Consider the following 24,599-nt stretch of genomic DNA (forward strand, 5'->3'; position numbering starts at 1 on the left):
TCCATCCATCCATAGCATGTTTAGTGTTGTCTCTCTCTCTCCATCCATCCATCCATCCATAGCATGTTTAGTGTTGTCTCTCTCTCTTCATCCATCCATCCATCCATCCATCCTACTACTAGATAATACTACTGTCTCTCCCTCTTCATCCATCCCACTACTAGATAATACTGCTGAATCAATCTGTCTCTCCCTCTTCATCCATCCCACTACTAGATAATACTGCTGTCTCTCTCTTCATCCATCCATCCCACTACTAGATAATACTGCTGTCTCTCTCTTCATCCATCCATCCTACTACTAGATAATACTGCTGTCTCTCTCTCCATCCATCCATCCATCCATCCATCCTACTACTAGATAATACTACTGTCTCTCTCTCTCCATCCATCCATCCATCCATCCATCCATCCATCCATCCATAGCATGTTTAGTGTTGTCTCTCTCTCCATCCATCCATCCATCCATCCATCCTACTACTAGATAATACTACTGTCTCTCTCCATCCATCCATCCATCCATCCATCCATAGCATGTTTAGTGTTGTCTCTCTCTCTCCATCCATCCATCCATCCATAGCATGTTTAGTGTTGTCTCTCTCTCTTCATCCATCCATCCATCCATCCTACTACTAGATAATACTACTGTCTCTCTCTCCATCCATCCATCCATCCATAGCATGTTTAGTGTTGTCTCTCTCTCTCCATCCATCCATCCATCCATAGCATGTTTAGTGTTGTCTCTCTCTCTTCATCCATCCATCCATCCATCCATCCTACTACTAGATAATACTACTGTCTCTCCCTCTTCATCCATCCCACTACTAGATAATACTGCTGAATCAATCTGTCTCTCCCTCTTCATCCATCCCACTACTAGATAATACTGCTGTCTCTCTCTTCATCCATCCATCCCACTACTAGATAATACTGCTGTCTCTCTCTTCATCCATCCATCCTACTACTAGATAATACTGCTGTCTCTCTCTCCATCCATCCATCCATCCATCCATCCTACTACTAGATAATACTACTGTCTCTCTCTCTCCATCCATCCATCCATCCATCCATCCATCCATCCATCCATAGCATGTTTAGTGTTGTCTCTCTCTCTCCATCCATCCATCCATCCATCCATCCTACTACTAGATAATACTACTGTCTCTCTCCATCCATCCATCCATCCATCCATCCATAGCATGTTTAGTGTTGTCTCTCTCTCTCCATCCATCCATCCATCCATAGCATGTTTAGTGTTGTCTCTCTCTCTTCATCCATCCATCCATCCATCCATCCTACTACTAGATAATACTACTGTCTCTCTCTCCATCCATCCATCCATCCATAGCATGTTTAGTGTTGTCTCTCTCTCTTCATCCATCCATCCATCCATCCATCCATCCATAGCATGTTTAGTGTTGTCTCTCTCTCTCCATCCATCCATCCATCCATCCATCCTACTACTAGATAATACTACTGTCTCTCTCCATCCATCCATCCATCCATCCATAGCATGTTTAGTGTTGTCTCTCTCTCTCCATCCATCCATCCATAGCATGTTTAGTGTTGTCTCTCTCTCTTCATCCATCCATCCATCCATCCATCCATCCATCCTACTACTAGATAATACTACTGTCTCTCTCTCCATCCATCCATCCATCCATAGCATGTTTAGTGTTGTCTCTCTCTCTCCATCCATCCATCCATCCATAGCATGTTTAGTGTTGTCTCTCTCTCTTCATCCATCCATCCATCCATCCATCCATCCATCCATAGCATGTTTAGTGCTGTCTCTCTCTCCATCCATCCATCCATCCATCCATCCATCCATAGCATGTTTAGTGCTGTCTCTCTCTCTCCATCCATCCATCCATCCATCCATCCATCCATCCATCCATCCATCCATCCATCCATCCATCCTACTACTAGATAATACTACTGTCTCTCTTCATCCATCCATCCATCCATCCATCCATCCATCCATCCATCCATCCATCCATCCATAGCATGTTTAGTGCTGTCTCTCTCTCCATCCATCCATCCATAGCATGTTTAGTGCTGTCTCTCTCTCTCTCTCTCCATCCATCCATCCATCCATCCATCCTACTACTAGATAATACTACTGTCTCTCTCTCCATCCATCCATCCATCCATCCATCCATCCATCCATCCATAGCATGTTTAGTGCTGTCTCTCTCTCTCCATCCATCCATCCATCCATCCATCCATCCTACTACTAGATAATACTACTGTCTCTCTTCATCCATCCATCCATCCATCCATCCATCCATCCATCCATAGCATGTTTAGTGCTGTCTCTCTCTCCATCCATCCATCCATAGCATGTTTAGTGCTGTCTCTCTCTCTCTCTCCATCCATCCATCCATCCATCCATCCATCCATCCTACTACTAGATAATACTACTGTCTCTCTCTCCATCCATCCATCCATCCATCCATCCATCCATCCATCCATCCATAGCATGTTTAGTGCTGTCTCTCTCTCCATCCATCCATCCATCCATCCATCCATCCATCCATCCTACTACTAGATAATACTACTGTCTCTCTTCATCCATCCATCCATCCATCCATCCATCCATCCATCCATCCATAGCATGTTTAGTGCTGTCTCTCTCTCCATCCATCCATCCATAGCATGTTTAGTGCTGTCTCTCTCTCTCCATCCATCCATCCATCCATCCATCCATCCATCCATCCATCCATCCATCCATAGCATGTTTAGTGTCGTCTCCTAAAGAGACGATATCCTCACCGCTCCATTGGCCAACCCCTCGAAGCCGTCGTTGACAGAGTAGACCTTGTGACCGTAGGCCAGCGCCACTCTGACAGCCGACCGGACCGCTGCATTCATCCCTGCTGCTGGAGCACCCACATTCAGCACCGCCAGCGTGTGGTTGCTCTGAAGAAAGATGAGACAGAGGAGTCCACATGAGTCCAATGTCTCACAGGGAATATTAAGGCTTCCGAGTGGCTCAGCATTCTAAGGCATCTCAGTGCAAGAGACGTCACTACAGTCCCTGGTTCAAATTCAGGTTGTATCACATCCGGCCGCACAATTGGCCCCAGGTCGTCCAGGTTTGGCTGGGGATAGGCCGTCTTTGTAAATAAGAACTTGTGCTTAACTGACTTGCCTGGTTAAATAACGGAACAATCTAATAATAGATTACCTTGGTAACAGCAGGCTTCTGAAAGGCAAGCAGTTTGTACATGTTCCAGTTGTTCTCAAAGCTCCTAAACAAAGAATAAATCATATTCAGAAAACATTTATCAAATGTTCTTAACATCACATTCATTATTTCATATTTACATACATACTCCATAATACCACACTGTTCAAAAAGCTGGGGTCACTTAGAAATATCTTTGTTTTTTTTAAAGAAAATGATTTTTTTGGTCCATTAAAATGTCATCAAATTGATCAGAAATACAGTGTAGACATTGTTAATGTTGTAAATGACTATTGTAGCTGGAAACGGCTGTTTTTTAATGAAATATCTACATAGGAGTACAGAGGCCCATTATCAGCAACCATCACTCCTGTGTTCCAATGGCACGTTGTGTTAGCTAATCCAAGTTCATAATTTTAAAAGGCTAATTTATCATTAGAAAACCCTTTTGAAATTATGTTATGTGGCAAGCAGCAGGTCAGCCACCAGGGGGAGACTCGTTGAGGCCTGGTGACAGACGGAGGATACATCACTAAGCGATGGCTCCATCTGCTGGACGTGCCAGGTCTCCACGGGCTCGCCACCCAGGACTAATTGGGGCTGATTGGGGAGTTTGTGAGTAATCAAGGGCTGATTTGGGGAGTTGGTGAGTAATCAAGGGCTGATTTGGGGAGTTGGTGAGTAATCAAGGGCTGATGGGGGAGTTGGTGAGTAATCAAGGGCTGATTTGGGGAGTTGGTGAGTAATCAAGGGCTGATTTGGGGAGTTGGTGAGTAATCAAGGGCTGATGGGGGAGTTGGTGAGTAATCAAGGGCTGATGGGGGAGTTGGTGAGTAATCAAGGGCTGATGGGGGAGTTTGTGAGTAATCAAGGGCTGATGGGGGAGTTTGTGAGTAATCAAGGGCTGATTTGGGGAGTTTGTGAGTAATCAAGGGCTGATTTGGGGAGTTGGTGAGTAATCAAGGGCTGATTTGGGGAGTTGGTGAGTAATCAAGGGCTGATTTGGGGAGTTGGTGAGTAATCAAGGGCTGATTTGGGGAGTTGGTGAGTAATCAAGGGCTGATTTGGGGAGTTGGTGAGTAATCAAGGGCTGATGCAGGAGTTGGTGAGTAATCAAGGGCTGATGGGGGAGTTGGTGAGTAATCAAGGGCTGATTTGGGGAGTTGGTGAGTAATCAAGGGCTGATTTGGGGAGTTGGTGAGTAATCAAGGGCTGATTTGGGGAGTTGGTGAGTAATCAAGGGCTGATTTGGGGAGTTGGTGAGTAATCAAGGGCTGATGCAGGAGTTGGTGAGTAATCAAGGGCTGATGGGGGAGTTGGTGAGTAATCAAGGGCTGATTTGGGGAGTTTGTGAGTAATCAAGGGCTGATTTGGGGAGTTTGTGAGTAATCAAGGGCTGATTTGGGGAGTTTGTGAGTAATCAAGGGCTGATTTGGGGAGTTGGTGAGTAATCAAGGGCTGATGGGGGAGTTGGTGAGTAATCAAGGGCTGATTTGGGGAGTTGGTGAGTAATCAAGGGCTGATTTGGGGAGTTGGTGAGTAATCAAGGGCTGATGGGGGAGTTGGTGAGTAATCAAGGGCTGATTTGGGGAGTTGGTGAGTAATCAAGGGCTGATTTGGGGAGTTGGTGAGTAATCAAGGGCTGATTTGGGGAGTTGGTGAGTAATCAAGGGCTGATTTGGGGAGTTGGTGAGTAATCAAGGGCTGATTTGGGGAGTTGGTGAGTAATCAAGGGCTGATGGGGGAGTTGGTGAGTAATCAAGGGCTGATTTGGGGAGTTGGTGAGTAATCAAGGGCTGATTTGGGGAGTTGGTGAGTAATCAAGGGCTGATTTGGGGAGTTGGTGAGTAATCAAGGGCTGATGGGGGAGTTGGTGAGTAATCAAGGGCTGATGGGGGAGCTGGTGAGTAATCAAGGGCTGATGGGGGAGTTGGTGAGTAATCAAGGGCTGATTTGGGAGTTGGTGAGTAATCAAGGGCTGATTTGGGGAGTTGGTGAGTAATCAAGGGCTGATTTGGGGAGTTGGTGAGTAATCAAGGGCTGATTTGGGGAGTTGGTGAGTAATCAAGGGCTGATTTGGGAGTTTGTAAGTAATCAAGGGCTGATTTGGGAGTTGGTGAGTAATCAAGGGCTGATGGGGAGTTGGTGAGTAATCAAGGGCTGATGGGGAGCTGGTGAGTAATCAAGGGCTGATGGGGGAGTTGGTGAGTAATCAAGGGCTGATTTGGGGAGTTGGTGAGTAATCAAGGGCTGATTTGGGGAGTTGGTGAGTAATCAAGGGCTGATTTGGGGAGTTGGTGAGTAATCAAGGGCTGATGCAGGAGTTGGTGAGTAATCAAGGGCTGATGCAGGAGTTGGTGAGTAATCAAGGGCTGATGGGGAGTTGGTGAGTAATCAAGGGCTGATGGGGGAGTTGGTGAGTAATCAAGGGCTGATTTGGGGAGTTGGTGAGTAATCAAGGGCTGATTTGGGGAGTTGGTGAGTAATCAAGGGCTGATGGGGGAGTTGGTGAGTAATCAAGGGCTGATTTGGGGAGTTGGTGAGTAATCAAGGGCTGATTTGGGGAGTTGGTGAGTAATCAAGGGCTGATGGGGAGTTGGTGAGTAATCAAGGGCTGATTTGGGGAGTTTGTGAGTAATCAAGGGCTGATTTGGGGAGTTTGTGAGTAATCAAGGGCTGATTTGGGGAGTTTGTGAGTAATCAAGGGCTGATTTGGGGAGTTTGTGAGTAATCAAGGGCTGATTTGGGGAGTTTGTGAGTAATCAAGGGCTGATTTGGGGAGTTTGTGAGTAATCAAGGGCTGATTTGGGGAGTTTGTGAGTAATCAAGGGCTGATTTGGGGAGTTGGTGAGTAATCAAGGGCTGATGGGGGAGTTTGTGAGTAATCAAGGGCTGATTTGGGGAGTTTGTGAGTAATCAAGGGCTGATTTGGGGAGTTTGTGAGTAATCAAGGGCTGATTTGGGGAGTTTGTGAGTAATCAAGGGCTGATTTGGGGAGTTTGTGAGTAATCAAGGGCTGATTTGGGGAGTTTGTGAGTAATCAAGGGCTGATTTGGGGAGTTGGTGAGTAATCAAGGGCTGATGGGGGAGTTGGTGAGTAATCAAGGGCTGATGGGGGAGCTGGTGAGTAATCAAGGGCTGATGGGGGAGTTTGTGAGTAATCAAGGGCTGATGGGGGAGTTGGTGAGTAATCAAGGGCTGATTGTTCACCAGCTGTACAAGCCCCATAAAGCTGCCAGAAGGGCAGGAGGACTGGGGGAAGTCAGTTGGTTGAATTTCTGACCTGCTAGAGCTGCCCCGGTCAACGTTAAGTGTCCGATGGACAAAACTGGATTTGGTAGATGCCAGGAGAAAGCTACCTGCCCGAATTCATTGTGCCAACTGTAAAGTTTGGTGGTGGAGGAGGAATAAGGTCTGAATAATGGTCTGGGGCTGTTTCATGGTTCGGGCTAGGCTCCTTAGTTCTAGTGAAGGGAAATCTTAACTCTACAGCATACAATGACATGCGAGACGATTCTGTGCTTCCAATTTGGTGGCAACAGTTTGGGGAAGTCCCTTTCCTGTTTCAGCATGACAATGCCCCCGTGCACAAAGTGAGGGCCATACAGAAATGGTGTTTGAAATCGGTGTGGAAGAACTTGACTAGCCTGCACAGAGCCCTGACCTCAACCCCATCGAACACCTTTGGGATTGGATCGTCGACTATGAGCCAGGCCAAAACGCCCAACACCAATGCTCTTATGGCTGTTATAGCAGCAAAAGGGGGACCAACTCCATATTAATGCCCTTGATTTTGGGATGAGATGTTAAACAAGCAGGTACTTTTGGTCACGTGGTGTATCATATTCATAACATATTTGACATCTCTCACCTTCCTCTCAGTTGGATGGCTTCATCAAACCTCTTTTCATTCATGGCCTTCTGAACCTCTTTAGTCTACAGGCAAGACACACATCATATAATCGTCAGAATTCGATTTGTGTAAATCCCTCTCATTTACCCTCCCTCAAACAGTAAGACTGTAATGCTCTGTTGCAGAGTATGAGAGAGGAACTGTGAAAGGGATTAGATTTACAGACATGGACCAAAAACATTCAGGACTGTTTATTGTTAGGAGAATTTGTCAGTGGTTCGTCCCTTCTGAAACAGGATGATACCTCACCATCTGTACACACTCCACAAGAGGCAGGCGGACAGCCTGGTTTCCTGACAGGCCGATGACACAGGCTGGGGTCTCTGGAGTGGCCTCTAACAGAGCGACGACAGCCTCCACTCCCACCTTACTGCTCTGTGGAATTACAACAGGACAGGACTTAACATGATGGTGCTGCTGAGTACGGGCCACAGGGGAGGTCTGTAGGCCCTTGGAACACCTATAACTGCCATTTCCTGCAATCTAGAGCCTTAAATTATAAAAAATCTTATACAAAATAAAATAGTATTTCATTTCCTATTTTAAATAACATAGTGGCGCAGCCAATCCACAAGCTGGTACAGCGCCACTCTTACATTCTGAACCTTGCATTCACTATGATCTAGAGGGAACATCCCACTACTCCAATCTAAACCGAACAGCACACTACTCCACTACGTCCAGTAGGGGGATCCAGTACAGTAGGAGCCTCCAGTACAGTAGGGGAGTCCAGTAAAATACAGTAGGGGCCTCCAGTACAGTAGGGGAGTCCAGTACAATACAGTAGGGGCCTCCAGTACAGTAGGGGAGTCCGGTACAGTAGGGGAGTCCGGTACAGTAGGGGAGTCCAGTACAATACAGTAGGGGTGTCCAGTACAATACAGTAGGGGTGTCCAGTACAATACAGTAGGGGTGTCCAGTACAATACAGTAGGGGAGTCCAGTACAATACAGTAGGGGAGTCCAGTACAATACAGTAGGGGAGTCCAGTACAATACAGTAGGGGAGTCCAGTACAATACAGTAGGGGAGTCCAGTCCAGTACAGTAGGGGAGTCCAGTACAGTAGGGGAGTCCAGTACAATACAGTAGGGGTGTCCAGTACAATACAGTAGGGGTGTCCAGTACAATACAGTAGGGGAGTCCAGTACAATACAGTAGGGGAGTCCAGTACAATACAGTAGGGGAGTCCAGTACAGTAGGGGAGTCCAGTACAATACAGTAGGGGTGTCCAGTACAATACAGTAGGGGAGTCCAGTACAATACAGTAGGGGAGTCCAGTACAATACAGTAGGGGAGTCCAGTACAGTCCAGTAGGGGAGTCCAGTACAGTAGGGGAGTCCAGTACAGTAGGGGCCTCCAGTACAATACAGTAGGGGCCTCCAGTACAATACAGTAGGGGCCTCCAGTACAATACAGTAGGGGCCTCCAGTACAATACAGTAGGGGCCTCCAGTACAATACAGTAGGGGCCTCCAGTACAATACAGTAGGGAAGTCCAGTACAATACAGTAGGGAAGTCCAGTACAGTAGGGGCCTCCAGTACAGTAGGGGAGTCCAGTACAATACAGTAGGTGAGTCCAGTACAATACAGTAGGTGAGTCCAGTACAATACAGTAGGTGAGTCCAGTACAATACAGTAGGTGAGTCCAGTACAATACAGTAGGTGAGTCCAGTACAATACAGTAGGTGAGTCCAGTACAATACAGTAGGTGAGTCCAGTACAATACAGTAGGGGCCTCCAGTACAATAGGGGCCTCCAGTACAATAGGGGCCTCCAGTACAATAGGGGCCTCCAGTACAATAGGGGCCTCCAGTACAATACAGTAGGTGAGTCCAGTACAGTAGGTGAGTCCAGTACAGTAGGTGAGTCCAGTACAGTAGGGGGCCTCCAGTACAGTAGGGGGCCTCCAGTACAGTAGGGGGCCTCCAGTACAGTAGGGGGCCTCCAGTACAGTAGGGGGCCTCCAGTACAGTAGGGGGCCTCCAGTACAGTAGGGGGCCTCCAGTACAGTAGGGGGCCTCCAGTACAGTAGGGGGCCTCCAGTACAGGGGGCCTCCAGTACAGTAGGGGGCCTCCAGTACAGTAGGGGGCCTCCAGTACAGTAGGGGGCCTCCAGTACAGTAGGGGGCCTCCAGTACAGTAGGGGGCCTCCAGTACAGTAGGGGCCTCCAGTACAGTAGGGGCCTCCAGTACAGTAGGGGCCTCCAGTACAGTAGGGGCCTCCAGTACAGTAGGGGCCTCCAGTACAGTAGGGGCCTCCAGTACAGTAGGGGCCTCCAGTACAGTAGGGGCCTCCAGTACAGTAGGGGCCTCCAGTACAGTAGGGGCCTCCAGTACAGTAGGGGCCTCCAGTACAGTAGGGGCCTCCAGTACAGTAGGGGCCTCCAGTACAGTAGGGGCCTCCAGTACAGTAGGGGCCTCCAGTACAGTAGGGGCCTCCAGTACAGTAGGGGCCTCCAGTACAGTAGGGGCCTCCAGTACAGTAGGGGCCTCCAGTACAGTAGGGAGTCCAGTACAGTAGGGGGCCTCCAGTACAGTAGGGGGCCTCCAGTACAGTAGGGGGCCTCCAGTACAGTAGGGGAGTCCAGTACAGTAGGGGCCTCCAGTACAGTAGGGGCCTCCAGTACAGTAGGGGCCTCCAGTACAGTAGGGGCCTCCAGGGAGAGTATAACAAGTGTTAAGGAGCTGAACTCACCAGCACCCGGTCGAAGGCGGAGGGTGTTCCCCCTCGCTGTACATGACCTAGGACTGTCACCCGGGTGTCATAGCCCAGCCTCTTCACAACCAGCTACAAACAGACATGAGACAGAGACAGTCAGAGAATAGACATGGAGAGAGGATCAGTCAGTCAGTCAGAGAATAGACATGGAGAGAGGATCAGTCAGTCAGTCAGAGAATAGACATGGAGAGGAGCAGTCAGCCAGTCAGTCAGAGAATAGACATGGAGGAGCAGTCAGTCAGTCAGAGAATAGACATGGAGGAGCAGTCAGTCAGTCAGAGAATAGACATGGAGGAGCAGTCAGCCAGTCAGTCAGAGAATAGACATGGAGGAGCAGTCAGCCAGTCAGTCAGAGAATAGACATGGAGGATCAGTCAGTCAGTCAGAGAATAGACATGGAGGAGCAGTCAGTCAGTCAGAGAATAGACATGGAGGAGCAGTCAGCCAGTCAGTCAGAGAATAGACATGGAGGATCAGTCAGTCAGTCAGAGAATAGACATGGAGGAGCAGTCAGTCAGTCAGAGAATAGACATGGAGGAGCAGTCAGTCAGTCAGTCAGAGAATAGACATGGAGGAGCAGTCAGCCAGTCAGTCAGAGAATAGACATGGAGAGGAGCAGTCAGCCAGTCAGTCAGAGAATAGACATGGAGGAGCAGTCAGTCAGTCAGAGAATAGACATGGAGAGAGGAGCAGTCAGTCAGTCAGAGAATAGACATGGAGGAGCAGTCAGCCAGTCAGTCAGAGAATAGACATGGGAGGAGCAGTCAGTCAGTCAGAGAATAGACATGGAGAGAGGAGCAGTCAGCCAGCCAATCAGAGAATAGACATGGAGAGAGGAGCAGTCAGCCAGTCAGTCAGAGAATAGACAGGAGAGAGGAGCAGTCGGTCAGGAAATAGACATGGAGAGAGGAGCAGTCAGTCAGTCAGTCAGAGAATAGACATGGAGGAGCAGTCAGTCAGTCAGAGAATAGACACGGAGAGAGGAGCAGTCAGTCAGTCAGAGAATAGACATGGAGGAGCAGTCAGTCAGAGAATAGACATGGAGAGAGGAGCAGTCAGTCAGTCAGTCAGAGAATAGACATGGAGAGAGGAGCAGTCAGTCAGAGAATAGACATGGAGAGAGGAGCAGTCAGTCAGTCAGAGAATAGACATGGAGAGAGGAGCAGTCAGTCAGCCAGTCAGAGAATAGACAGGAGAGAGGAGCAGTTGGTCAGGAAATAGACATGGAGAGAGGAGCAGTCAGTCAGTCAGTCAGAGAATAGACATGGAGGAGCAGTCAGTCAGTCAGAGAATAGACACGGAGAGAGGAGCAGTCAGTCAGTCAGTCAGTCAGAGAATAGACATGGAGGAGCAGTCAGTCAGAGAATAGACATGGAGAGAGGAGCAGTCAGTCAGTCAGTCAGAGAATAGACATGGAGAGAGGAGCAGTCAGTCAGAGAATAGACATGGAGAGAGGAGCAGTCAGTCAGTCAGAGAATAGACATGGAGAGAGGAGCAGTCAGCCAGCCAGTCAGAGAATAGACATGGAGAGAGGAGCAGTCAGTCAGTCAGAGAATAGACATGGAGAGAGGAGCAGTCAGTCAGTCAGTCAGAGAATAGACATGGAGAGAGGAGCAGTCAGTCAGAGAATAGACATGGAGAGAGGGCAGTCAGTCAGTCAGTCAGAGAATAGACATGGAGGAGCAGTCAGTCAGTCAGAGAATAGACATGGAGAGAGGAGCAGTCAGTCAGTCAGTCAGAGAATAGACATGGAGAGGAGCAGTCAGTCAGTCAGGCAGGGAATAGGCATGGAGAGAGGAGCAGTCAGTCAGTCAGAGAATAGACATGGAGAGAGGAGCAGTCAGTCAGTCAGAGAATAGACATGGAGAGAGGAGCAGTCAGTCAGTCAGAGAATAGACATGGAGAGAGGAGCAGTCAGTCAGTCAGAGAATAGACATGGAGAGAGGAGCAGTCAGTCAGTCAGAGAATAGACATGGAGAGAGGAGCAGTCAGTCAGTCAGAGAATAGACATGGAGAGGAGCAGTCAGTCAGTCAGAGAATAGACATGGAGAGGAGCAGTCAGTCAGTCAGAGAATAGACATGGAGAGGAGCAGTCAGTCAGTCAGTCAGAGAATAGACATGGAGAGGAGCAGTCAGTCAGTCAGTCAGTCAGAGAATAGACATGGAGGAGCAGTCAGTCAGTCAGTCAGAGAATAGACATGGAGAGAGCAGTCAGCCAGAGAATAGACATGGAGAGAGAAGCAGTCAGTCAGTCAGTCAGGGAATAGACATGGAGAGAGGAGCAGTCAGTCAGTCAGAGAATAGACATGAGAGAGGAGCAGTCAGCCAGAGAATAGACATGGAGAGAGAAGCAGTCAGTCAGGGAATAGACATGGAGAGAGGAGCAGTCAGCCAGTCAGTCAGAGAATAGACATGGAGAGAGGAGCAGTCAGCCAGCCAATCAGAGAATAGACATGAGAGAGGAGCAATCAGCCAGTCAGTCAGGAATAGACATGGAGAGAGGAGCAGTCAGCCAGTCAGTCAGAGAATAGACATGGAGAGAGGAGCAGTCAGCCAGTCAGTCAGAGAATAGACATGGAGAGAGGAGCAGTCAGCCAGCCAATCAGAGAATAGACATGGAGAGAGGAGCAGTCAGCCAGCCAATCAGAGAATAGACATGGAGAGAGAAGCAGTCAGTCAGTCAGTCAGGGAATAGACATGGAGAGAGGAGCAGTCAGTCAGTCAGGGAATAGACATGGAGAGAGGAGCAGTCAGCCAGAGAATAGACATGGATAGAGAGGAGCAGTCAGTCAGTCAGTCAGTCAGAGAATAGACATGGAGAGAGGAGCAGTCAGCCAGCCAATCAGAGAATAGACATGGAGAGAGGAGCAGTCAGCCAGCCAATCAGAGAATAGACATGGAGAGAGGAGCAGTCAGCCAGGAAATTGACATGGAGAAACGAGGTCAAGTCAGCAAAGGGAACACAGATGTTTATATAGTCATGGGATGCATCCTGCTTCTCTTTATAGTGCACTACAAAGGGAACAGGGTCAAATTTGGGACGCATTGTCATGGTCCCACAAAGTATAATAAGTCACTATGTGATTAATACTGATGCAGTTTATCAGGGTTTCCTACAAAGACAGAGGCACACGGAATGAGCTGTTTAAAGACGTACATCCTTGACGTAGCTTGAAGAGATCGGTTCACCAGCTCTGTTGATGGCCCCTTCAGCGATGATTACTATGTTCAGTCTGGAGCCCTTACTGCGACTCTGCACACAAACACATCACACACACATCATACTGCTATATTACTGACACCCTGCACACACACTACACCAGTGTCTTTCAGTGTATTTGGCTGTTCAGAACAGAATGGAAAAGAACAAAACAGAATATAGAACATAATATAGAACATAATATAACAAAGAACAGAATATAATAGAACAGAATATAGAATATAACAGAACAGAATATAGAATATAACAGAACAGAATATAGAATATAATAGAACAGAATATAATATAACAGAATATAGAACTCTGCTTCTTGGTCACCTCCCTGACAAAGGTTCTTCTCCTCCGATTGCCCAGTTTGGCCGAGCAGACAGCTCGAGGAAGAGTCTTGGTGGTTCCAAACTTATTCCATTTAAGAATGATGGAGACCACTGTGTTCTTGGGGACCTTCAATGCTGCAGAAATGTTATGGTAGCCTTCCCCAGATCTGTACCTCGACACAATCCTGTCTCTGAGCTCTACTGACAATTCCTTCGACCTCATGGCTTGGTTTTGCTCTGACATGCACTGTCAACTGTGGGACCTTATATAGACAAGTGTGTGCCTTTCCAAATCATGTCCAATCAACTTATTCTAAAATTGAATTTACAATTATAATAAATAAGGCTTTAACGTTAAAAAAAATGTGAAAAAAGTCAAGGGGTCTGAATACTTTCCCGAATGTACTGTCTAACAGGATCATATCAAATGTATTTATATAGCCCTTCTTACATCAGCTGATATCTCAAAGTGCTGTACAGAAACCCAGCCTAAAACCCCAAACAGCAAGCAGTGCAGGTGTAGAAGAGGATAGAATATATACTGAACAAAAATATAAATGCAACATGCAGCACTGAGACACGTGAAGGTGGTAAATGAGCTTTTAGTGGCGTCAGACCTTTGTGTCTGTCCTCCCCGACCTGCTGCTTTGGTTTTGTTACCTTTTTCCCCCTTTTTAGTGAAATGGGTTACTGAGAGAACATGGCAGGCCCCTTAGTGCTGCTTTTTAGTGATATCCAAATGGGTTACTGAGATGACTTAGAACATGGCAGGCCCCTTACTGCTGCTTTTGACAACATCAACCACCACATTCTTCTGGAGAGAGTGGAAAACCTAATTGGTCTACACGGACAAGTTCTGTGGCCTGGTTTAGATGGCAACAGTCAGAAAGATATTAGTTAGTCTCTGTGGATGGTTTGTCTTCTGACAAATCAATGGTAAGTTTCGGTGTTCCTCAAGTTTCCATTTTAGGACCACTATTGTTTTCCTATATATTCTACCTCTTTGCGATGTCATTCGTAAACACAATGCCACTGCTATGCCGACGACACACAGCTATTCATTTCGATGATGAAGTGATGAATCCCCAAACGCTGGACCCTGACCTCTCTTTTGACAAACACATCAGAATATTTAAAAGGGCAGCTCTTTCCATCTTCGTAAAATTGCAAAAAAACAGAACTTTTCTGCAAAAAAATGATGCAGAAAAGCTTATCCATCTTTTGTCACTTCTAGGTCAGACTACCCGGATAAAGCACTAAATAAGCTTCAGTTAGTGCAAAACACGGCTGCAAGAATCTTGACTAGAACCAAATAATGTGATCATATTACTCCAGTGCTAGCCTCCTACACTGGCTTCCTGTCAAAGCGAGGCTTATTTCAAGGTTTTACTGCTAACCTACAAAGCATTACATGGGCTTGCTCCGACCTGTCTCTCTGATTTGGTCCTGCAGTACATACCTACACTACGGTCACAAGACGCAGGCCTCCCTAATTGTCCCTAGAATTTCTAAGCAAACTGCTGGAGGCAGGCTTTCTCCTCTAGAGCTCCATTTTTATGGAATGGTCTGCCTACCCATGTGAGAGACGCAGACTCGGTCTCAACCTTTAAGTCTCTATTGAAGACTCATCTCTTCAGTAGGTCCTATGATTGAGTGTAGTCTGGCCCAGGGTGTGAAGGTGAATGGCAAGGCACTGGAGTAACTAACCACTCTTGATGACTCTGCCTGGCGGTTCCCCTCTCTCCGCTGGGATTCTCTGCCTCTAACCCTATTACACGGGCTGAGTCACTGGCTTTCTGGTACTCTTCCATGTCGTCCCTAGGAGGGGTGCGACACTTGAGTGGGTTGAGTCACAGACGTGATCTTCCTGTCAGTTTTGCGCGCCCCTCGGGCTCCTGCGGTGGAGGAGATCTTCCTGGGCTAAACTCAGCCTTGTCTCAGGGTAGTCAGATGGTGGTCTGTTGATATCCATCTAGTGGTGTGGGACTAGACTCAGCCTGGTCTCAGGGTAGTCAGATGGTGGTCTGTTGATATCCATCTAGTGGTGTGGGGACTAGACTCAGCCTGGTCTCAGGGTAGTCAGATGGTGGTCTGTTGATATCCATCTAGTGGTGTGGGGACTAAACTCAGCCTGGTCTCAGGGTAGTCAGATGGTGGTCTGTTGATATCCATCTAGTGGTGTGGGACTAAACTCAGCCTTGTCTCAGGGTAGTCAGATGGTGGTCTGTTGATATCCATCTAGTGGTGTGGGGCTATACTCACCCTGGTCTCAGGGTAGTCAGATGGTGGTCTGTTGATATCCATCTAGTGGTGTGGGGGCTATACTCAGCCTGGTCTCAGGGTAGTCAGATGGTGGTCTGTTGATATCCATCTAGTGGTGTGGGGACTAGACTCAGCCTTGTCTCAGGGTAGTCAGATGGTGGTCTGTTGATATCCATCTAGTGGTGTGGGGGCTATACTCACCCTGGTCTCAGGGTAGTCAGATGGTGGTCTGTTGATATCCATCTAGTGGTGTGGGGGCTATACTCAGCCTGGTCTCAGGGTAGTCAGATGGTGGTCTGTTGATATCCATCTAGTGGTGTGGGGACTAGACTCAGCCTGGTCTCAGGGTAGTCAGATGGTGGTCTGTTGATATCCATCTAGTGGTGTGGGGGCTATACTCAGCCTGGTCTCAGGGTAGTCAGATGGTGGTCTGTTGATATCCATCTAGTGGTGTGGGGGCTATACTCAGCCTGGTCTCAGGGTAGTCAGATGGTGGTCTGTTGATATCCATCTAGTGGTGTGGGGACTAGACTCAGCCTGGTCTCAGGGTAGTCAGATGGTGGTCTGTTGATATCCCTCTAGTGGTGTGGGGACTAGACTCAGCCTGGTCTCAGGGTAGTCAGATGGTGGTCTGTTGATATCCCTCTAGTGGTGTGGGGACTAGACTCAGCCTGGTCTCAGGGTAGTCAGATGGTGGTCTGTTGATATCCCTCTAGTGGTGTGGGGGCTATACTCAGCCTGGTCTCAGGGTAGTCAGATGGTGGTCTGTTGATATCCCTCTAGTGGTGTGGGGGCTATACTCAGCCTGGTCTCAGGGTAGTCAGATGGTGGTCTGTTGATATCCATCTAGTGGTGTTGGGACTAGACTCAGCCTGGTCTCAGGGTAGTCAGATGGTGGTCTGTTGATATCCCTCTAGTGGTGTGGGGTCTATACTCAGCCTGGTCTCAGGGTAGTCAGATGGTGGTCTGTTGATATCCATCTAGTGGTGTGGGTACTGTGCTTTGGCAAAGTGGGTGTGGTGATATCCTGCCTGGTTGGCCGGAGCCACAGTTTCCCCCGACCCCCACCCCCATCTCAGCCTCCAGTATCTATGCTGCTATAGTCAATGTGCCGGGGGGCTGGGGTCAGTCTGTTCTATGTGGTGTAATTATGTCGTCTTATCTGGTGTCCTGTGTAAATGTGTAAATGTGTTCCCTCTCTCTCCCTCCCTCTCTCTCTCTCTCTCGACCTCTGAATGTTCAGCTATGAAAAGCCAACTGACATTTACTCCCGAGGTGCTGACCTGTTGCACCCTCGACAACCACTGTGATTATTATTATTTGACCCTGTTGGTCATTACGACGTTTGAACATCTTGGCCATGTTCTGTTATAATCTCCTGCTGGTCATCTGAACATTTGAACATCTTGGCCATGTTCTGTTATAATCTCCTGCTGGTCATCTACGACGTTTGAACATCTTGGCCATGTTCTGTTATAATCTCCTGCTGGTCATCTATGAACATTTGAACATCTTGGCCATGTTCTGTTATAATCTCCCTGCTGGTCATCTATGAACATTTGAACATCTTGGCCATGTTCTGTTATAATCTCCTGCTGGTCATCTATGAACATTTGAACATCTTGGCCATGTTCTGTTATAATCTCCTGCTGGTCATCTATGAACATTTGAACATCTTGGCCATGTTCTGTTATAATCTCCTGCTGGTCATCTATGAACATTTGAACATCTTGGCCATGTTCTGTTATAATCTCCTGCTGGTCATCTATGAACATTTTTGAACATCTTGGCCATGTTCTGTTATAATCTCCTGCTGGTCATCTATGAACATTTGAACATGTTTGAACATCTTGGCCATGTTCTGTTATAATCTCCTGCTGGTCATCTACGAACGTTTGAACATTTGAACATGTTCTGTTATAATCTCCTGCTGGTCATCTATGAACATTTGAACATCTTGGCCATGTTCTGTTATAATCTCCTGCTGGTCATCTATGAACATTTGAACATCTTGGCCATGTTCTGTTATAATCTCCTGCTGGTCATCTATGAACATTTGAACATCTTGGCCATGTTCTGTTATAATCTCCTGCTGGTCATCTATGAACATTTGAACATCTTGGCCATGTTGTTATAATCTCCACCCGGCACAGCCAGAAGAGGACTGGCCACCCTCATAGCCTGGTTCCTCTCTAGGTTTCTTCCTAGGTTCCTGCCTTTCTAGGGAGTTTTCTAGCAACCGTGCTTCTACATCTGCATTGGTTGCGGTTTGGGCTGTGATTCTGTATATCACTTAGTGACATGATGTTAAAAGGCAGTATAAATACATTTGATAGATGTAATAATTGTTGGTTTCATGTTTCATGATCTGAAAAGGAAAATCCAAGACATTTTGAGGACAGTATTTCTGTCTGTAATATGGCCCCTTTGTGGGGAAAACTCATTCCGATTGGCTGGGCCTGGCTCACCAATGGCTACGCCCCTGCCCAGTCATGTGAAATCCATAGATTAGGGTCTAATGAATTTTAAAAAATTGACCCATTTTCTGATATGAACTGTAACTGAGTAAAATATTAGAAATGGTTGCATCAATTTGTTCCGTGAATATAATAAAATAGAATAAAATAGAACAGGAGATGGGATATAACAGTATAGAATAAAATAGAACAGGATAGGATAGAACAGTATAGAATAAAATAGAACAGGATAGAACAGTATAGAATAAAATAGAACAGGATAGGATAGAACAGTATAGAATAAAATAGAACAGGATAGGATAGAACAGTATAGAATAAAATAGAACAGGATAGGATAGGATAAAATAGAACAGGATAGAACAGTATAGAATAAAACAGAACAGGATAGAACAGTATAGAATATAGAACTAGTCCCAGTCTCACATGCTCCAGGCGGGCACACATGTGGTCCTCCCAGCCCTCTAATGGTGGAGCCTCTGGGATGAAGAGCCAGTCTGCTCCGGAGGCCAGAGCAGACACCAACGCTAGATACCTGTGGAGAGAGAACGTTAATGGAATGGCCTGTTTTAAAGAGGTCACAGAGGACACAGTCATACATAACAACGACCCTAAAATAACACAACATTAACGTGTGGAACTTAACTTACCCACAGTGACGTCCCATGACCTCCAGGACAAATGCACGCTGGTGGCTGTAAAATAAACTCTTTACTCAGAACTGATTTTAAAAGCAATTTAGTACAAACCACATTAATGTTGTCATTGAATTGAAGAGTTGAACTTACACACGCTGCTGCTACTCTGATTGGCTCGTCACTTTACTTTCAATGCTGCAGAAATGTTTTGGTATCCTTCCCCAGATCTGTGCCACGATACAATCCTGTCTCTGAGCTCTACGGACAATTCCTTCGACCTCTTGGCTTGGTTTTTGCTCTGACATGCACTGTCAACTGCCTTTCCAAATCATGTCCAATCAATTGAATTTACCACAGTTCGACTCCAATCTCATTGTAGAAACATCTCAAGGATGATCAATGGACCTGTGCTGTCCCACAGGATACACCTGAGCTCAATTTCAAGTCTCATAGCAAAGGGTCTGAATACTTATGTAAATAAGGCATTTGTTTTAACCTCTTTGGGCTAGGGGGCACTATTTCCAAGTTCGGATGAAAAGCGTGCCTAAAGTAAACTGCCTTTTACTCAGGCCCAGAAGCTAGGATATGCATATTATTAGTAGATTTGGATCAAAAACACTCTAAAGTTTCTAAAACTGTTAAAATAATGTCTGTGAGTATAACAGAACTGATTTGCAGGCGAAAACCCGAGGACAAACCATCCAGGGAAACTTTTTTTTTAGGTCACTGTTTTCAATTTCGTTTTCTATGGGAATCCCTATTTATGAGGAACCTGCTTGCAGTTCCTAGGGCTTCCACTAGATGTCAACAGTCTTTAGAAATTAGTTGATGTTTTTCTTTTGAGAAATGAAGAAGTAGTCCTGTTCTTTCCATGTGTCACTCAGATGGACTCAAGTCTTTGACCTGCATGTTGTTTTTTCCCATATTGAACACAGTATAATATAATAATATATGCCATTTAGCAGACGCTTTTATCCAAAGCGACTTACAGTCATGTGTGCATACATTCTACGTATGGGTGGTCCCGGAATCGAACCCACTACCCTGGCGTTACAAGCGCCATGCTCTACCAACTGAGCTACAGAAGGACCACATATCCCGTCTGCAATTTGATCGATTATTTACGTAAGGTTGGATTAGGAACGTTGTTTGAAATGGTTGGACCAAGTTTAGATACTTTGTAGGCATGTTGGGCGAGTTGAAACCGCCAAATAAATTGACATTTTTGGGATATAAAGAAGGAATTTATCGAACAAAAGGACCATTTGTGATGTTTCTGGGACATTTTGGAGTGCCAACAGAAGAAGATCTTCAAAGGCATTAAATATATCGCTATTTCTGACTTGTGTCGCGCACCTGCCTGGTTGAAATCTGATTTTCATGTGATTGTATGCGGGCGCTGTCCTCAGATAACGCATGGTCTGCTTACACAGTAATGTTTTGACACGGCGGCCGGATTAACAAGAAGTTAAGCTTTATTTTGATGTATAACACTTGCATGGTTTATGAATTTGTATTATGAGTATTTCTGTTTTTGAATTTGGCGCACTGCAATTTCACTGGCTGTTGTCAAATCAATCTCGTTACCGGGATCTGAGCGGGAAGGGATAATATATAATAATATAATAATAATAATATAATATCACTAGGGATCCTAAGAGGTTTTAATGCCGGGACTAGACTCAGCCTTGTCTCAGGGTAGTCAGACTATTCACAGCTTTATTAAGTGTGCCTGCATTAGCCACATAAGGCCACAGAAAAATGTTGTCACATATTTTAGAATGTAATAATAATTTGAATATCCATGCATTGGAAACGCCTAAAAACACAATTATTCATGAAGTGGTTGCTTTCTATTGGACAATTGTTGCATGTTTTTATTTTGGGGGGCGGGGTTCTATATTAGGCCCTGTATGTACAATTATATACATTATAAAACATTGAAGAAAATTACAATGAAATGTTTGAAAAAGTCCCCGAAAGTCCTTGAATTTAACTTGCCAATGTTGGTATGAACCCTGTTTATAGGATGCACAGTCCTAGACCGTGTTGTCCCACAGTCCTGTGACCCGTTGTCCCACAGTCCTAGACCCGTGTTGTCCCACAGTCCTAGACCCGTGTTGTCCCACAGTCCTAGACCCGTGTTGTCCCACAGTCCTAGACCCGTGTTGTCCCACAGTCCTAGACCTGTGTTGTCCCACAGTCCCAGACCCAGTCCTAGACCCGTGCTGTCCCACAGTCCTAGACCCGTGTTGTCCCACAGTCCCAGACCCGTGTTGTCCCACAGTCCCAGACCCGTGTCCCACAGTCCCAGACCCGTGTTGTCCCACAGTCCCAGACCCGTGTTGTCCCACAGTCCCAGACCCGTGTTGTCCCACAGTCCCAGACCCGTGTTGTCCCACAGTCCCAGACCCGTTGTCGTCCCACAGTCCCAGAGGTTGTCCCACAGTCCCAGACCCGTGTTGTCCCACAGTCCCAGACCCGTGTTGTCCCACAGTCCCAGACCCGTGTTGTCCCACAGTCCCAGACCCGTTGTCCCACAGTCCCAGACCTCGTGTTGTCCCACAGTCCCAGACCCGTGCTGTCCCACAGTCCTAGACCCGTGTTGTCCCACAGTCCTAGACCCGTGTTGTCCCACAGTCCTAGACCCGTGTTGTCCCACAGTCCCAGACTCCAGGGAGCTGTCCCACAGTCCTAGACCTGTGCTGTCCCACAGTCCCAGACCTGTGCTGTCCCACAGTCCTAGACTGTGTTGTCCCACAGTCCCAGACCTGTGTTGTCCCACAGTCCTAGACCAGGTTGTCCTGACAGTCCTAGATCTGTGTTGTCCCACAGTCCCAGACCAAGTTGTCCCACAGTCCTAGACTCCAGTTGTCCCACAGTCCCAGACCCAGTCCTAGACCTAGTAGGTTGTCCCACAGTCCTAGACCTGTGTTGTCCCACAGTCCCAGACCTGTGTTGTCCCACAGTCCCAGACCCAGTCCTAGACCTGTGTTGTCCCACAGTCCCAGACCTGTGCTGTCCCACAGTCCCAGACCTGTGTTGTCCCACAGTCCCAGACCTGTGTTGTCCCACAGTCCCAGACCTGTGTTGTCCCACAGTCCCAGACCTGTGTTGTCCCACAGTCCCAGACCTGTGTTGTCCCACAGTCCCAGACCTGTGTTGTCCCACAGTCCCAGACCTGTGTTGTCCCACAGTCCCAGACCTGTGCTGTCCCACAGTCCCAGACCTGTGTTGTCCCACAGTCCCAGACCCGTGTTGTCCCACAGTCCCAGACCCGTGCTGTCCCACAGTCCCAGACCCGTAAGCCTGTCCCACACAGTCCCAGACCCGTGCTGTCCCACAGTCCCAGACCCGTGTTGTCCCACAGTCCCAGACCCGTGTTGTCCCACAGTCCCAGACTGTGCTGTCCCACAGTCCCAGACCTGTGTTGTCCACAGTCCTAGACCTGTGTTGTCCCACAGTCCTAGACCCAGTCCTAGACCTGTGCTGTCCCACAGTCCCAGACCTGTGTTGTCCCACAGTCCCAGACCTGTGCTGTCCCACAGTCCCAGACCTGTGCTGTCCCACAGTCCCAGACCCGTGTTGTCCCACAGTCCCAGACCGTGCTGTCCCACAGTCCCAGACCTGTGCTCCCACAGTCCCACAGTCCTAGACACAGTGACCCATGCTGTCCACAGTCCTAGACCCAGTCCCAGACCTGTTGTCCCACAGTCCTAGACCCATGTTGTCCCACAGTCCTGAATCCTAGACCTGTTGTCCCACAGTCCAGACACTCCCAGACCTGTCTGTCCAGACCTGCTGTCCCACAGTCCTAGACCTGTTGTCCCACAGTCCTAGACCTGTGTTGTCCTAGACCTGTTGTCCCACAGTCCTAGACCTGCTGTCCCACAGTCCTAGACCTGTGTTGTCCTAGACCTGTTGTCCCACAGTCCTAGACCCAGTCCCAGACCGTGCTGTCCCACAGTCCTAGACCTGTTGTCCCACAGTCCTAGACCTGTGCTGTGGTAAGTCTCTCTGATAAGAGCACCTGTTAAGTGACATGTAAACTGATTTAACTGTGTACTCTGTGCGGTGGGTAGTGATGGCGTTCCACTATCTCCATGATGCGATGCAGGGCGGAGTCAGCTCCTATGGTCATGTCTGTCCCCACAGAAGTCGTTGTCTATGGATCCAACCAACCCTACGATGTTCAGGTGATCATGCTGCTTCGCTAGGGTGTCGGGTGATCCGGCCTGCAGGGCGCACACACACACACACACACACACACACACACAGTAAAAATACTGATGCCATATCCCAACCCAAAATATGGTGGAAAGACTTGAAAAAGCCAAGAATCTATAAAGCATAATGTGTTCATTACAGAATAAGTATTTCATTAAGAGAGAGTGTGTGTGTGTGTGTGTGTGTGTGTGTGTGTGTACTTTCTGAACCAGTTCGGCCAGCAGTCCAGTCCACTCGGTCCTGAAGATGCTGGGGCCCGGTGAGGCTGCCGTCTCCTCCACACACACACAGATTGGCGATGCCTCCTCACCAGGTTAAAGGCTGCTGCCAGGCGACCGCCCCCGTGGTGAAGACCTTTTACAACGAGCACTGCCGATCACCGTGCCACCCCTGAGGGAGAGACCGAAGGAGACCACAGTCACAGTATCTATGCGCTGGGGATCTAGGGTCAGTCTGTCCTATCTGGTCTCACTCACTCACTCACTCTCTCACTCTCTCTCACTCTCTCTCACTCTCTCTCACTCTCTCTCACTCTCACTCACTCTCACTCACTCTCACTCACCACCACACTCACTCTCACCTCACTCTCACTCACTCACTCTCACTCTCACTCACCACTTCTCACTCTTCTTCACTCTCCATTGATGAGATGGTTATACTATAGAGCAACACTTCAGCAAAGAAGAATGGATGCAGTCAACCCATGGCACAGAGAAACAGCAGATTTTCAATCAAAGGCAAATATATTTAGCAGGGCTGATGTAGCAATAGTTAATATCACAATTTCACACTAAAAGCCAATTGATGCTTGTTGCTGGTTTTTGTCTAGCTAGCTAAATTGTATATGTTGCATTTCTAAAAAACAAAAATGTGGATGCCGTGGTCGGAGGGTGTGACGCAATTACGGAGCCTCCAGAGGCCAAATCGAGCCCGCCGCATCGGGCGTGAGCCTACCTAATTTGTTGACCGTAGGTGGGGGAGGAAGATCCTTTATGAACAGAAAGTCACTTTACAACATCTGTAAAAGGTGCACGGCCAATGGAGATGTTGGATTGACTATGCAGCGCTTTAAATGAAAACAGCATTCCAGACTAATAGTTAACACCTGCATTGTAATGGAAAGCTCCATAGCAATGTATACAACCATGGCAATGGATAGCAGTAGACCCACACATAACATGTACAGGCTATACAACACAACATTCATTGGACAGGGAGGGATATTCAGTTCGTCTTCACACAGCATTAGGACAACTGAGAGAACAAACATTTAACTGATAATGCCCGAGAAGACAGTGTTTGGAGGAGGTGTGGGGCATTATCACATTTATACAATGGGTTACCAACATATTAAAATCATTTACATATATTAATTTATTCATACTATTTCATCCTTCCACAATATATAGTTCCGACTCAAATCTAGGGTTGCTACCCAAGCCGCCTGGTCGTTTATTCTACCGGTTCGGTTGCCAGAGACGCGACCCAGTCGTTCAGTCTTTTTGTTCTGTATCTATGGACCCGACCCAGTCGTTCTGTATCTATGGACCCGACCCAGTCGTTCTGTATCTATGGACCCGACCCAGTCGTTCTGTATCTATGGACGTGACCCAGTCGTTCTGTATCTATGGACCCGACCC

At 47.4% G+C, this 24,599-nt stretch overlaps 1 pseudogene; it reads right to left on the reverse strand.

The window, feature by feature from the left end:
* The window catches only part of LOC127926802 (ATP-dependent 6-phosphofructokinase, liver type-like), a 39,377-nt pseudogene extending 16,489 nt beyond the window's left edge, over positions 1 to 22,888 (reverse strand).
* Positions 22,889 to 24,599: the final 1,711 nt, after the last annotated feature.

The sequence above is a fragment of the Oncorhynchus keta genome, unplaced genomic scaffold, assembly GCF_023373465.1.
Source record: "Oncorhynchus keta strain PuntledgeMale-10-30-2019 unplaced genomic scaffold, Oket_V2 Un_contig_8345_pilon_pilon, whole genome shotgun sequence".
NCBI classification, from domain to species: Eukaryota; Metazoa; Chordata; class Actinopteri; order Salmoniformes; family Salmonidae; genus Oncorhynchus; species Oncorhynchus keta.